Genomic DNA, 13065 nt, shown 5'->3' with positions numbered 1-13065 from the left:
CATTCTCCATTTTTCTATTGCAGGATTAGAAATGGAAAACCAATTAAGGAAGAGGTACACAGCTTCGGTTTCCTCTCATGGTCCAAAAACACACTTTGGTAAGTAGATTGGCTACTCAAAAGTGTCCATAGGTGTGAGTGAATGTATCAGTGTGTGTCGCACTGCAAACAACTGACGACCCCTCCAGAGAGTGTTTCCGCCACGTGCCCAGTAATTCCCAGTAGGCTTCGGACCCACTGCAACCCTGGACTGGATAAGTGGTTACAGATAAATGAATGAATGAATGTACTAAAGATTACAATTGTGGGAGAAGTTGATGCTCTCCACAGAACATAACATTTTTTGCATAAAATCAACTATGATGTAGTTAAGCTACCTAGCTATGTTATATAGGTGCTGTTCATAAAATCTGAATGAAAATTTAACATTTAATTTATTAATTCCATTCAAAAAGTGAAACTTGTATATTATACTCATCCATTACATACAGACCGATATATTTCAAGTGCTTATTTCTTTCAATTTGTTGATTATAACTGACAACTAATGAAAACTTCAGTATTCAGAAAATTAGAATATTACTTAAGGTCCATACAAAAAAAGTACTTTTAGAAATGCTGGCCAACTGAAAACAATGAACATGAAAAGTATGACCATGTACAGCACTCAATTCTTAGTTAGGGCTCCTTTTGCATGAATTACTGCAGCAATGCGGCGTGGCATGTAGTCGATCAGTCTGTAGCACTGCTCAGGTGTTATGAGAGCCCAGGTTGCTCTGATAGTGGCCTTCAGCATTGTTGGGTCTGGTGTATTTACCAACACCAGCAGATGACATGGCACCCCAAACATCACTGATTGTGGAAACTTTACACTGGACCTCAAGCAACATGGAGTCTGTGCCCCTCCTCTCTTCCTCCAGACTCTGGGACCTTGATTTCCAAAGGAAATGCAAGATTTACTTTCATCAGAGAACATAACTTTGGACCACTCAGCAGCAGTCCAGTCATTTTTGTCTTTAGCCCAGGTGATATGCTTTTGATAATGTCTCTTGTTCAAGAGTGGCTTGACACAAGAAATGCGACCGCTGAAACCCATATATTGCATACATCTGTGTCTGGTGGTTCTTGATGCATTGACTCCAGCTGCAGTCCAGTCTTTGTGAATCTCCCCCACATTTTTGAATGGGTTTTGTTTCACAATCTTCTCCAGGGTGTGGTTATCACTTGTACATTTTTTTCCTACCACATCTTTTCCTTCCCTTCGCCTCTCTATTATTGTGCTTGGACACAGAGCTCTGTGAACAGCCAGCCTCTTTACAATGACCTTTTGTGTCATGCCCTGATTATGTAAAGTGTCAATGGTCGTCTTTTGGACAACTGTCAAGTCAGCAGTCTTCCCCATGATTGTGTACCCTACAGAATTAGACTGAGAGACCATTTAAAGGCCTTTGCAGGTGGTTTGAGTTAATTAGCTGATTAGAATGTAGCACCAGGTGTCTTCAATATTGGACCTTTACACAATATTCTAATTTCTGAGATACTGAATTTGGGGGTTTCATTAGTTGTCAGTTATAATCATCAAATTAAAAGAAATAAACAATTTAAATATATCAGTCTGTGTGTGATGAATGAGCATAATGTTTCACTTTTGGAACAGAATTACTGAAATAAATGAACCTGTATGTGTGTGTGTGTATATATATATATATATATATATATATATATATATATATATATATATATATATATATATATATATATATATATATATATATATATATATATATATATATACATAAAAATAAAACAATGGCAATAGCAGAAAACCTAACAGGCACATAGGCTTGTATTATATTATTATGATTCTGAGTCAATTCCAATATATAACCACTCTCAGGAAATGTATTCTTTAAGCAAAATGACAAAATGCTCAATCCTGAATGAGTGTGCATGTGCGTATACATAGGTAGGGGAGAGGTAGAGCAAAGGGAGATCAGTTTGTTGGTCGATCAGTCAGTTTGTACTTCCTGAGTGGAAACTACATACTGATGTGAAACTGGAGCTCTCTACATGTGCATCCATGTTTTTTAATCACTGCAAACAAGTTTGCAATTTAAAAGGCTTTAATAAAAAAAGACTCCCTATAATTTATTTATTCATCAATTCAATCAATTTTAAAAATAACCATAATTAAATTAAAATCTACACATTTAGTGAAATCATGTGAATCATGGTAGATCAAACTAAATGCTCTTTTGAACCTACTTTTTTGTGAAGTCACATTATTTAAGGTGAAATGAAACATCAGCAATAAAGCGTTAAACAAGACCTTTATTAAGACAGACTTGTACACTGAAACCTACAGATGTTCATGTGCATCTACTGCATTATAAAAGTACAGTGTCACAGAGTCTCCAGATTTTAATATTAAAAGAACATATTTAAGAACAAGTTAGAAGTATTGTTATTTACTGCATAATTGAGTATGGTTCTACATTATATTCTGTGGAATGTATTTTGTGCTTAGCAAGCAGCAGTGGAATGGTGGGGAGATCAAAGAAGTTAGTGCCCTGAGACAGACTGGCTCTCTGTCAGTGAGAGGTGGAGAGAGATGTGTGTTCTACCGTCTCAAAATCGGGTCGATCTTCTACAGACCTACCCAGTGACCACACACCGGGTGAGAGGGTGTGAGAGCAGGAGAGCGAGAGAGAGAGTGGGGGAGAGAGGGAAAGACTAATAAAACTAAGTCCTGTACAGTCTGCACAAAGATTCACATGATATGGATAAATTAAATAATCATTAACAAAACAAACGTTGGAGCTTCAAATGAAATCCATTCTCCAAGTCTGTGTTCCTGATAATGAGTTCATGTGGTGTTTTGTTACATTCTTGTGGGGGGACCCAAAAAAATAAAAAAAAGTTTATTTATACTCATCATGTTTACCATTTGATTAAGATTTCAAATCTGAGCGTCAAGGTGCATCATGCACAACAAATCATTTCTGGGCTTTGGATGGAGGGGCTTTGTCATCCTGGAAAAGACGAATCGTAAATTATTTAAACAAACAAATCATGATGGCGCACCAGTGCAGTTGTCTGAATGATAATCGTTTTGTCCCTTTCGTGTGCTGACACATTTACAACTTAACATAGGAAACACAGCTATGGACATGAGTAATGGCACAATGGCAGTTTGCTAAAATGCATCTATCAAATTATGGAATCAGATTTGTGCCACACAGAATCGCACAATAGAAATCATCATCATCTCAAACATAAAACTTATAACTTGCAAACAAAATATCCAACTCATGATGTTTGTGCTCCATGACGTGAACTCCGAGTTCTGCGCGTGCGCTCTCAGTTTTGTGCGTGAGCTGCACAAGTTCTGTACTCGAGTACTCCGGGTTATGTGCGTCTGATCCCTGAGTTTTGCGAATATTTTTGGCACAAACCTATCTCGTGGGCGTGTTTTCTCAGGGGTGCCTTCCCATTGGCTAAGGACTGTATGAGTGCACTGACGTTGTTCACGACTCAACTGCAGCAAGCGTGTGTTATTTGGCTTTGGGACTATGCATGTGCCGAATATCACGCATTTAACTCGGAGTGCTCTAGCACAGAACTCATGCAGCTCGCGCAACAAAACTGAGAGCGCACGCGCAGAACTCAGAGTTCACGTCATGGAGCACAGACGTCATGAGTTGCATATTTTGTTTGCAAGTTATAAGTTTTATGTTTGAGATGCTTTTTCTGTGCGATTCTTTTAGGCACAAATCTGATTCCATATCAAATCCTTTTGGTTAGTGAACTGTGAACAGGAGCACACACTAGCTCCATATTGCATATGGGCTATTTCGAACCTTGTAAAAATCTGCTTGTGTGTGTAATTTCATAGCATTAGACCTTGGTGTACAAGTAAGGTTTAAAGCGTTTTTGCATAACATATAAATGTAATCCAGTATTCCATCATTCTCCCACTTGTGTCATTTTATGGTAACTGGTGCATAGTATTAAAAATGACAATTTTCATTTTATGTATTCATAACCTAAATATCAACTACTTTAAAAAAATGGCAAATAAATTTACCTGTCATTGCATTTGTTACAAGCTCCTCCAAGAATAAAGCACTACAAAAGCATATGCATTAATTGTTCTTTGGGATAATACTGTTTCCAAATGTATGTGTTTGGTTTTGAAGATTACATATGGTGCTTTCAATGGTAATTACAACGGAGTTTTAGGGCCACAGCGCAACAACAAAAAAAAAGTTTCCGAGATTAAAGTCAGAATTCCGAGAAAAAAAACTCGGAATAATTCTGAGAAAAAATTTCAGAATAATTCGGAGAATAAAATCTCAGAATAATTCGCTGCTTATAATGGAGCAGACACAGTAACTGTGGAATGCAGTGTGTTGCTTAAGTCATGCTATGGTATAGATTTCAGGAATAAGCACTCAGTTCCCTTCCACATCAAGACCACAGTGCGATTAGTATTTAAACCCTGAATCGGTGCACGAACCCATGGCATGCAGTTTCACATGATACAATTAATGATCGCGAAAATTATGGATCCGGAGCAAGTAGAACTCCGGCGCCCACGAGGCTCCATTGCGTTACGGCTCGGACTCGTACAAAAAACTAAAGCATTATGCATTAATTATTTATTAAACGCATTCACATGATGACATGTGACATGATGCAGCCCCTGACTGAGATGCATAAGGCTGTGGTCCTGACAAGTGTCTAATAATAAATCATTATTCATAACTTGGAAATCAGTATGTTCAAGTTCAGTACTCTCCTGTACAACAGTGCCCACAACAATCATCATGCCATGCTTCTGCACACACAAGTTAGTGAACCAAGTCAGCCTTAGCTTAGAAATTGCTTTCAGTATGCCAGGGTCTAACTTTAGTCTTTATAAGGTCAGCACAAGAGGGCTTTGTGAAGTAAGCTTGGAGCTCATTGGTCACTGATGGGTCTTATTCACAAAATGAGGCACTGATGGTATCCCCATGAATAAAAGCTATAGCACAATCACTGCCAAGAATCTTTCAATAATGTCAGAAATGTAGGAATGGAACAACAGTCAATGTGTTGTAACACCTCTGTTGTTAGAATACCACATGGGCCTAAAAATAAATAAATAAATGAATGAATGAATGAATACTTTCTGCTCAAGTCCAACCATTATTGGTCATTGCATTTTCCATCATTTTGGAAATACATTTTATGTGGTTTGGAGGACACCATTTCACTACAGCAAATAATAAGCTACCTTATGGCATATTAAACTGAGCATTTCTGAACATATCTGTTTACAATTCAATCCTATGTACAACTACTGCATACAGATAGCAATTCAAACAAGGATCCTTAGCCATTTGCTGTAGCATGACAAAGTTAAATGATTGAACTAAAAAAGAGAGCATCTTTGTTGTATTAATGCACCATTTAGATCCCTATTTGTTAATACAAGTACCTGCTAACGCTAACCTTTCCAGCAGCTTCCCAAATGTCTCTACATACATATGATCCCACTACACTCACATAGTGCAATGTATGATGTCTAATGACAAATTCACAAATGTCTCTTTTTCAAAGTACTGGAGCCAGTATTTTAAAGCTGGTGTCGTGCATCACATATTGAGTATGGAGAGATTTGGGAGGCAGTCTAAGAAATTAACATGAGCATTGCTAAACTGGGCAACATTAATGCAGCAACCATGATTTCAATAAGATTAAATAGTTCTCACAATGCTGACTCAAAGATTGAATTACGAGCTATGTGCAGTAAATCAGTATGCAATAAAAAGTTGACTAAATATATAGGAGCCAGCTTATACAAATGTGGAATCTTGCCATGAACAGTTCCACCCACTTGACAAACCAGCTATGTTTGACACAGACTATGAATCAATCCACATAGTCTGTGGGTCCATGCTCACACAGCAAAATGGTAGAGAGACAGAAAAAAAGGAAAACAAGGTAACAGAAATACATTATAAAGAAATAAGAATAATGCATAAATAAATCTGCTAATATTTTTTTTTCATAGATTTTTTATTACGTTCTGTGGCAAGATGTATAGTCGTCCTGAAAAGTGAAAAATCTATCAATAGAACAAGAAAAATGTCCTAAATTGCAAATGTATACATTAACTTGAGGTGGTGACTGCCATTACTGCTGGTCTTTGTCTGACACACAACACCATATAAAAAATTAGTTCAATTACCACATCCACCTTATATATTTCATTATATGCAGATTCATATATCACCTCTGAATACCAATTTCATTTATTCATATATACTCAGTGCTCTTGAGTGCGACCAAATTTCTCAATGGTGCGACTAATAATAATCTGAGGTTGCACTGGTGCGACCAACTGTTCGAGGAGAGAGAGAAGAGAAAAAAGTCTCTGGGACTCATCTCCCTGTGGTTCAACAACACATTCGGCCCAGATATTGTGGTCCAAACCAATCAGAGATAGTGAAGCGGGGCGGAACCCCCCTCTGATTGGCAGCGGCCCAGATATTCCTGTACGTCTGTACGTTTGAAAATGCGCGTGCTGCAGTCAGACAGAACCAAGAGGTGAGAGGCCTAGGCCCAAAGCCAGATCGCCCTATATGCTCACTACACACATTGCGTAGGACCCCACAAATTAATGAAGGTTAGAGCGAGTTTGTGTTCATCAGAAGATGAAGAGAAACTATACTTTAGGATATACAGCCACACAGGAATATATTTATAGGTGGCGTGCACTGTGAAGCTTCTTTACATGATTTTAAAAGCCTCACAGCGTTAATTACAGTACCAAACTTAGAAGCAGAAAAGTGAAAAGTCAACATATACCAATGTTTTTATAATGTCTAGTACACATTTATACTTTCCCAAACACACCAGTATAGTCTATTTGCTTACTTTTTCATTCCACATTTAAAAAAAAAATTATGTAGTTATTTCCAAGTGCTACGTTAAATTCTTCAAACTTTCAGTACCACATTAAATGCTTTCGCGATATTCACTGTCACACCAACACCAGCATATTTGACGTTTTCGTTGCACCTTAAAGAGTGAAACAGTTACAGGTGCCTGGACAAAACTACAGAATAATTTAACATGACACAAAGCTGCAAGCTGGAGTATAAACAGCTACATTTACTACTTTTTCTTCTATTTCACCTTAAGGACTGGAGCTGTTACAGAATCAGACAAATGCAGACCTGGATGCAGGAGGGCGGGTCACAAAGTTAATTATGTTAAAACAGTTTATTTATATATTGTTTTTTGAATAAATATTGTTTGTTTACACCTCATTTTGTTTGCTATATAGCTGGCTGTTTATTCTTAAGCCAAAAAAGGAGGGAGAGTTTTAGATAGTCAAGTGAAACTGTCAAAAAAAACTCACGTTTTGGCTCAGAGTTCAGGTAGGAGGGCCCCTTGTAAAAGAACTTGTAAAACTGCTTTGTTAAATGCGATGCAGATGAAAATTTGGGTGCAACTAGCTTTTGTGCTGTTGCACCTAAGAAAAAAAAATAGGCACACCAGTGCAACCAGTGCAAAAAGTGTTGGGGCTGGTTTTTCTATGTTTAAATCTCATTACATTCAGTGAATTTTTTACAGTTCTGTTCAAACATTGACTAATTTCTGCCATTTGTTTTTCATTTGGTTTTGTACAATTTCTATATTTAAGTGATAATGCTTTTCTACATTCTTCTATCCTAGCTTGCTATGCTGGCAATCTGATGTCTTCTTCAGTCTACTTATATATTTTTCTTTTATAACCATTCTGTTTATATTTGCACTAAATTTTAGACATGGTTGACTGAGAAAAAGCAACGTATTCTGCCATACTCCATGTAGATTTTTCTTCTTGAAACAGTTTTATAAACTTTTCCATTCTTTCAAATATCAACACTCATGTTAAGACAACAATTTATTTAACTTTGCCAAGCCCATCAGCTCAGTAAGTTCTACAGACTAGTAGAATTTTAGCCACAGACTAACTTGCATTTTTAGACTTGTGTTGGAATTTGATTTAAAAATACAAATAAGCTTACATGTGCCCAGTGACTACAGGTAGGCTCCAGACCCACCGCGACCCTGAACTAGATATGCGGTTACAGACAATGAATGAATGAATAAGCTAACATCACAATTCTTCCATTATTGATCTTGAAAAAAATATATATACACACACCATTCATTCAAAACATTAAATATGACTAAACCCAATGCCATGAGACTTGCTCATTTGCTTTAATAAAAAAAAATGTCTGTCCCCTAATTACACTGTGTTGATTCCTATATTTTGCCAAGTTTTGGACTCAGTAAAGCATCAATTCAATATAAGTTTTCCAACTATGTCCCCTATGCTCCCTCATTCAACTCATTACTCCATTTCTTGCACATTTTAAGCCCAACTGGTGAGAACAAACAGATGGTTTATATCAGCTGTCAACATGAAATGTCACATGGCCTGTATATCTTTTGTCCCCAACAGAAATTTGTCATGACACTCTCTGACAAGGCCTAACACTTATATCCAAGATCAACACCAACGTATCCAACCTAAATATTTACAGAGAACAGGCAAATAAGAGCAACTTCTTCCATCAAGTGCACTGAAAAGGGTCACCTTAACACAGTCATTTGATAATGTGCATTTCACTGGAGTACCCTGCTTAAGAGGAATTCAGCACAGAATACTACAAACTGAACTGACATCAGATTGATCTGCAGCCCTGGAGGCAGCAATTACTGACTGCTGCGTTGTTTCATTGCCTTGTGTTTAGAAACACTGCCAAGAGTGTGGGGAGAGAAACACAGATGGTTAGGCAGACATTGAGAAAAAGAGAGAAAGAACACAAGAGAGGGAGTAAGTATAAGACAGAGAGACATACATACATACATATATATATATATATATATGAATGAGAGAGAGAGAGAGAGAGAGAGAGAGAGAGAGAGAAATATATGTCTGAACTTGCCCAATGTTCATAGTTAATAAAATCTTAACTATCACTTGGCTGTCCCATTGTTTGCAAATTCCCTCAGACCTTAACCCACTCACTAACCTTTTTTTTTCCAAAAATCTCATCTCTAAAATCTGCTGACTAGACATACTGGTGAGGAAAATTGTGCCAACTTATTTTATGAAGTCTGGAAGTGAGCAAAAACCTACACTTCACATATTCCTCCTCTCAAAAGCCTTGGGAGATACACTGTGGCTGACTGTTTTTTGTGTGTTTTGTTGGGGGCTTTTTTGGCTGCAGGTTGACGTAAATTATACAGTGTAGCAAGAAAAAGCACAAGGGACTACCAGGTTATCCAGTTAACTTAGACTCCTCCAGTGAAAACAGTTTTTAATCTTGTTAAAATAGCCATGTGGTCTTTTTACTATTATTGTTATTATTATTATTATTCTATTAGCAGTCAGTGACATAGCCGAGTATTTACACTCTGAAACTGCAAAGGCGATCTCAAAAGGGCAGATTCAGACAGCCAAGGCTTTTTTTTTTTGGTATCATGAACCTTAGGAACCAATCCAACTGCAAGTAAACCTTGACGAGGGAGCACTTTCAGGCTGCAGGTGAGTGGTAGTGGGTTAAGTGTAGGAGACAAGGACTTTTTTCATATTCACAGATTAGCACATATTGAAAAAAAAAAGATGCAGAATAATGACTAACCCACTTTTAAGGCGTTAGAGGATACATTTATTTGGAAATAACGCTTAAGTATTTCATTTTGATAAACAGAGATTTTTATGGGTTTAATCAAACTTTAAGCTCCATAGTAAAGGAGTGACCAGTGTCCCTGGGCTGTCCTTTTGGACTTTAGGCTCAAGTTAGATTGCAAAACTGAGACTTCCCATTTTGTGAAATGATTAATTGGACTAACCTCGGGATTTAATTGAAACGAAGAAACCGTCTGAGTGTGGAAGCATGTAATATCTGTTCAACACACAAATATAAACCTAACATATGCTGTAAAACTGCTTAAAATGTATACACATTTAACAGACATGAACGAGTACTGTATGCTGTGGTTTGTGGTCTCTCCTATTACACAGTCTCCCCAATCCTAACAAATTTGCTGAGTCGCCAAGGTGCACCTAAGCCTCGTATTTCACACCAATATCTCTTTCCTCAGAGAAACACTGGCCTCATGTAGCCTCGTTCGCACACAGAATAGTGCCTCATTTGTATAAGCACAGATTTTATCAGGCTTCAAAGATGGAGCGGAGAAGCATCGTTATTTTCAAACTGACAAGCCCGTAAGGTATTTTGTAAACTGAGAGAAACTTGGAGTTTATGTTGTTAGACCAGACCTCTCTACAAGCACTGTAAGTCACTACAGCTACTTAGCTACAGCAAACACAGGACACCACATATGGCTACAGGCAGGAACTGACCACTAGGCAGTGCGGAGAACGTGGCTACGAACATGTTGAACATGTACTTTTCCTTTCCCAACAGGCAGCAGTCCGATAAAATTAGCTACCAGTTAAACTCCACTTTAAGCAGCTCTATTTGTAAACAAAACAAGTTGCGTCTCTACTTTAGCTACAACTCTTCTACAAAAAAGAGATGGAAGAGAATTATCACTACGGTGTCTTTAAACTGTTGCATAAGTAACTGAATTCGTCTCCTTGCAGTTAATACAAGGTTAGCCAAAATCAACCCCCCCCCCAAACTTGTCGTGACTTTAGTTTTGCCGCGAATTCTCCCCAAGCACGCGCAGCAAGCCCACAAGGCTGTTAGAAAACGTCGAAATGCAGCAATACAGGACGGCGGGAAAGTGGGCGTCGTGTCTTACACCGAGTTTGAACTCACGAACAACTACACGTCACAACAATAACTAAACTTACCTTCAGCGAAAGCGAACAGAAAATCCTGAGTTGTCAACGCAGAGCTGTCACCGTCCACATGGAAAATCACAACGAGGACTCAGCTGACTTCTCCAAAACCTCCAAACACACGAGGGCTGAGGGTCTCCTCCATGCCCGCCCACTCCTCCACCTCAAGCATAGAGTATCCGCCTCCCTTAACCCTCACAGCGGGTTTAAACACCCCTCCCCATTCTCCTGATGGTGAAGATGGTGAACAGAAAAGCTATGGTAAACTAGGAGAATTATGGGTAGTGTCACAGTGAGAAAACCCTCACTTAAGCATGGATTCAACCAAGTATAGGTTAGAGGAGTGAAAGTCTATATCTGCATTTCATAAATACACGTTCAATTTATTGACATGGACTTTCCTATATGGTTAAATTTGAATACAACATATTAAATGAACGTGCTGCTTATAAAAACGGAAAGGCTGTAAAATACAGGATAACTGTCTATACCAATCATTGTTCCACAGTATTTTAAAAACACTGTTAAAATAGCACATCCTGTGTTAACTCAGTTAAAATAGCCCATCCTGTGCCAACTCAGTTAGCAGTACATCCTGTGTCCGATTCACTTTTATTAGTACAACATATAATACAGCACCACTACCACATTAGTGTGATTGCCTTGCTGAGAATCATCCACCACCAAAATAATAACAACTGTTTTGTGTTTCTGACATTTGAAGAATAGGTGCACCTGTAGAACTACAAAATGCATCTATTAACATTCGTTATCTGTAACCGCTTATTCGGTTCAGGGTTGCAGATGGACAGACAGACACACACACACACACTTTTGAGTCACCAATCCACCTACCAACATGTGTTTTTGGACTGTGGGAGGAAACCCATGCAGACACGGGGAGAACACAACAACTCCTCACAGACTGTCACTCGGAACACGAATCGAACCCACAACCTCCAGGTCCCTGGAGCCATGTGACTGCAACAGTACCTGCTGCCCCACTGTGCTGCCCCATCTAGTAACAGTAGTTGATAAAATACAAAAAATTCTGTGGGATAAATGACATTAACTGTTGCATTCAAAGTAGTACTTCACAGTCATAAAATAGATTTAAGCTGATTTCAGCTAGGTGTGATGCTCATTAGCAGTTGCACATGAGCCCAAGGTCACTATGCCCAATGCAAGTTGTTTGCTAGTGGGGTATCAAGCCCCTCAACACTTTGCGAGGCAGTGACATGGAGTGTTGTATGTCATCCAATAGCAATTATCATCAATACCTCATTTATGTTTTTGAAGGCTGAATTGCCTATGGTGAAGCCTTTACACCAGAGTAGGGGCTGCATTAATACATTTAACACAACTATGCTTTATTGTCCTAAATAAAATTTTCTAAAAATTTTATTTTTTTAAACTTTTATAGTTCAAAGGCATTTTACAAGGGCAGTTACTTGTAATTTCTCTCTTTGACACCTAATGGTCACACTGTGATTTGTTACTTGCTTTGTCAGCTAACTGCTATAGCAGTGGTTCCCAACCCTGAAGTTTAGTTTTACCTGCTTTCAAGCAACACTTGGTAGTATGTTTCCCCTAAAATTACAGCTTCAAAATCATTGTGATACTTCACTTACCTGTATTATGGAGAATAGAGCCTCTGTTTTTGCTATGGGTTCAGCGCAGCAAAAACTGCACTATGTAACCTTTGGAGAAGAGTAGGAAACCACCCCTATACACACACTTCCCTTCCCCTTTGATTTCAGGACAGTGTTGTAAAAGGGAATTACATTCTGTAGAGTGTAACTGTAGAGTAGCCCAGGAATAAAAACCCCAGATCTTACATAGTGTTCTTTTAATACACTCACTACAACACAGCACTTAAACAGGACTGTTGAGAGCAGGGTACATACTATAAAAATGATAATAATCTGTGCAGTTTTCATGAGCTATAATCAGGAAGATCTACTTTTCTGTGGCATCTAGGTCCAACCATAGTCTACCACACATGCCTCAACAAAATTATATTCTTCAGAAGCTTTTGATTGGCTGGATCAGGTGCATTTGTGTAAGATGGAGGTAGAAGGCAGGTTGTGAATAAACCAGTTTGATGGGGTTGGTGACCGTTGATCAAGGCTTGCAGGGCTTGTGGTTGGTTTGCTCCTAGGTTTTCTATATCCTATTGAGGATTTTGTGAACACATTATTGCTA

At 38.2% G+C, this 13065-nt stretch overlaps 1 protein-coding gene across 4 annotated transcripts in view; it reads right to left on the bottom strand.

Moving 5' to 3' along the window:
- Positions 1-11070, bottom strand: part of LOC136699237 (growth factor receptor-bound protein 10-like) — an 89807-nt gene extending 78737 nt beyond the window's left edge. For all 4 annotated transcript variants that reach the window (XM_066673785.1, XM_066673787.1, XM_066673784.1 and 1 more), the window contains exon 1: positions 10873-11070. The gene's annotated coding sequence lies outside the window, so the exon portion shown is untranslated. The remainder of the gene's footprint in view (positions 1-10872) is intronic.
- Between the last annotated feature and the right edge of the window lie 1995 nt (positions 11071-13065).

Source organism: Hoplias malabaricus, chromosome 6 (genome assembly GCF_029633855.1).
Source record: "Hoplias malabaricus isolate fHopMal1 chromosome 6, fHopMal1.hap1, whole genome shotgun sequence".
In the NCBI taxonomy this organism is placed as follows: Eukaryota; Metazoa; Chordata; class Actinopteri; order Characiformes; family Erythrinidae; genus Hoplias; species Hoplias malabaricus.
Note: the sequence above shows the minus strand (reverse complement) of the source record. Positions and strands in the feature narration are given on the sequence as shown.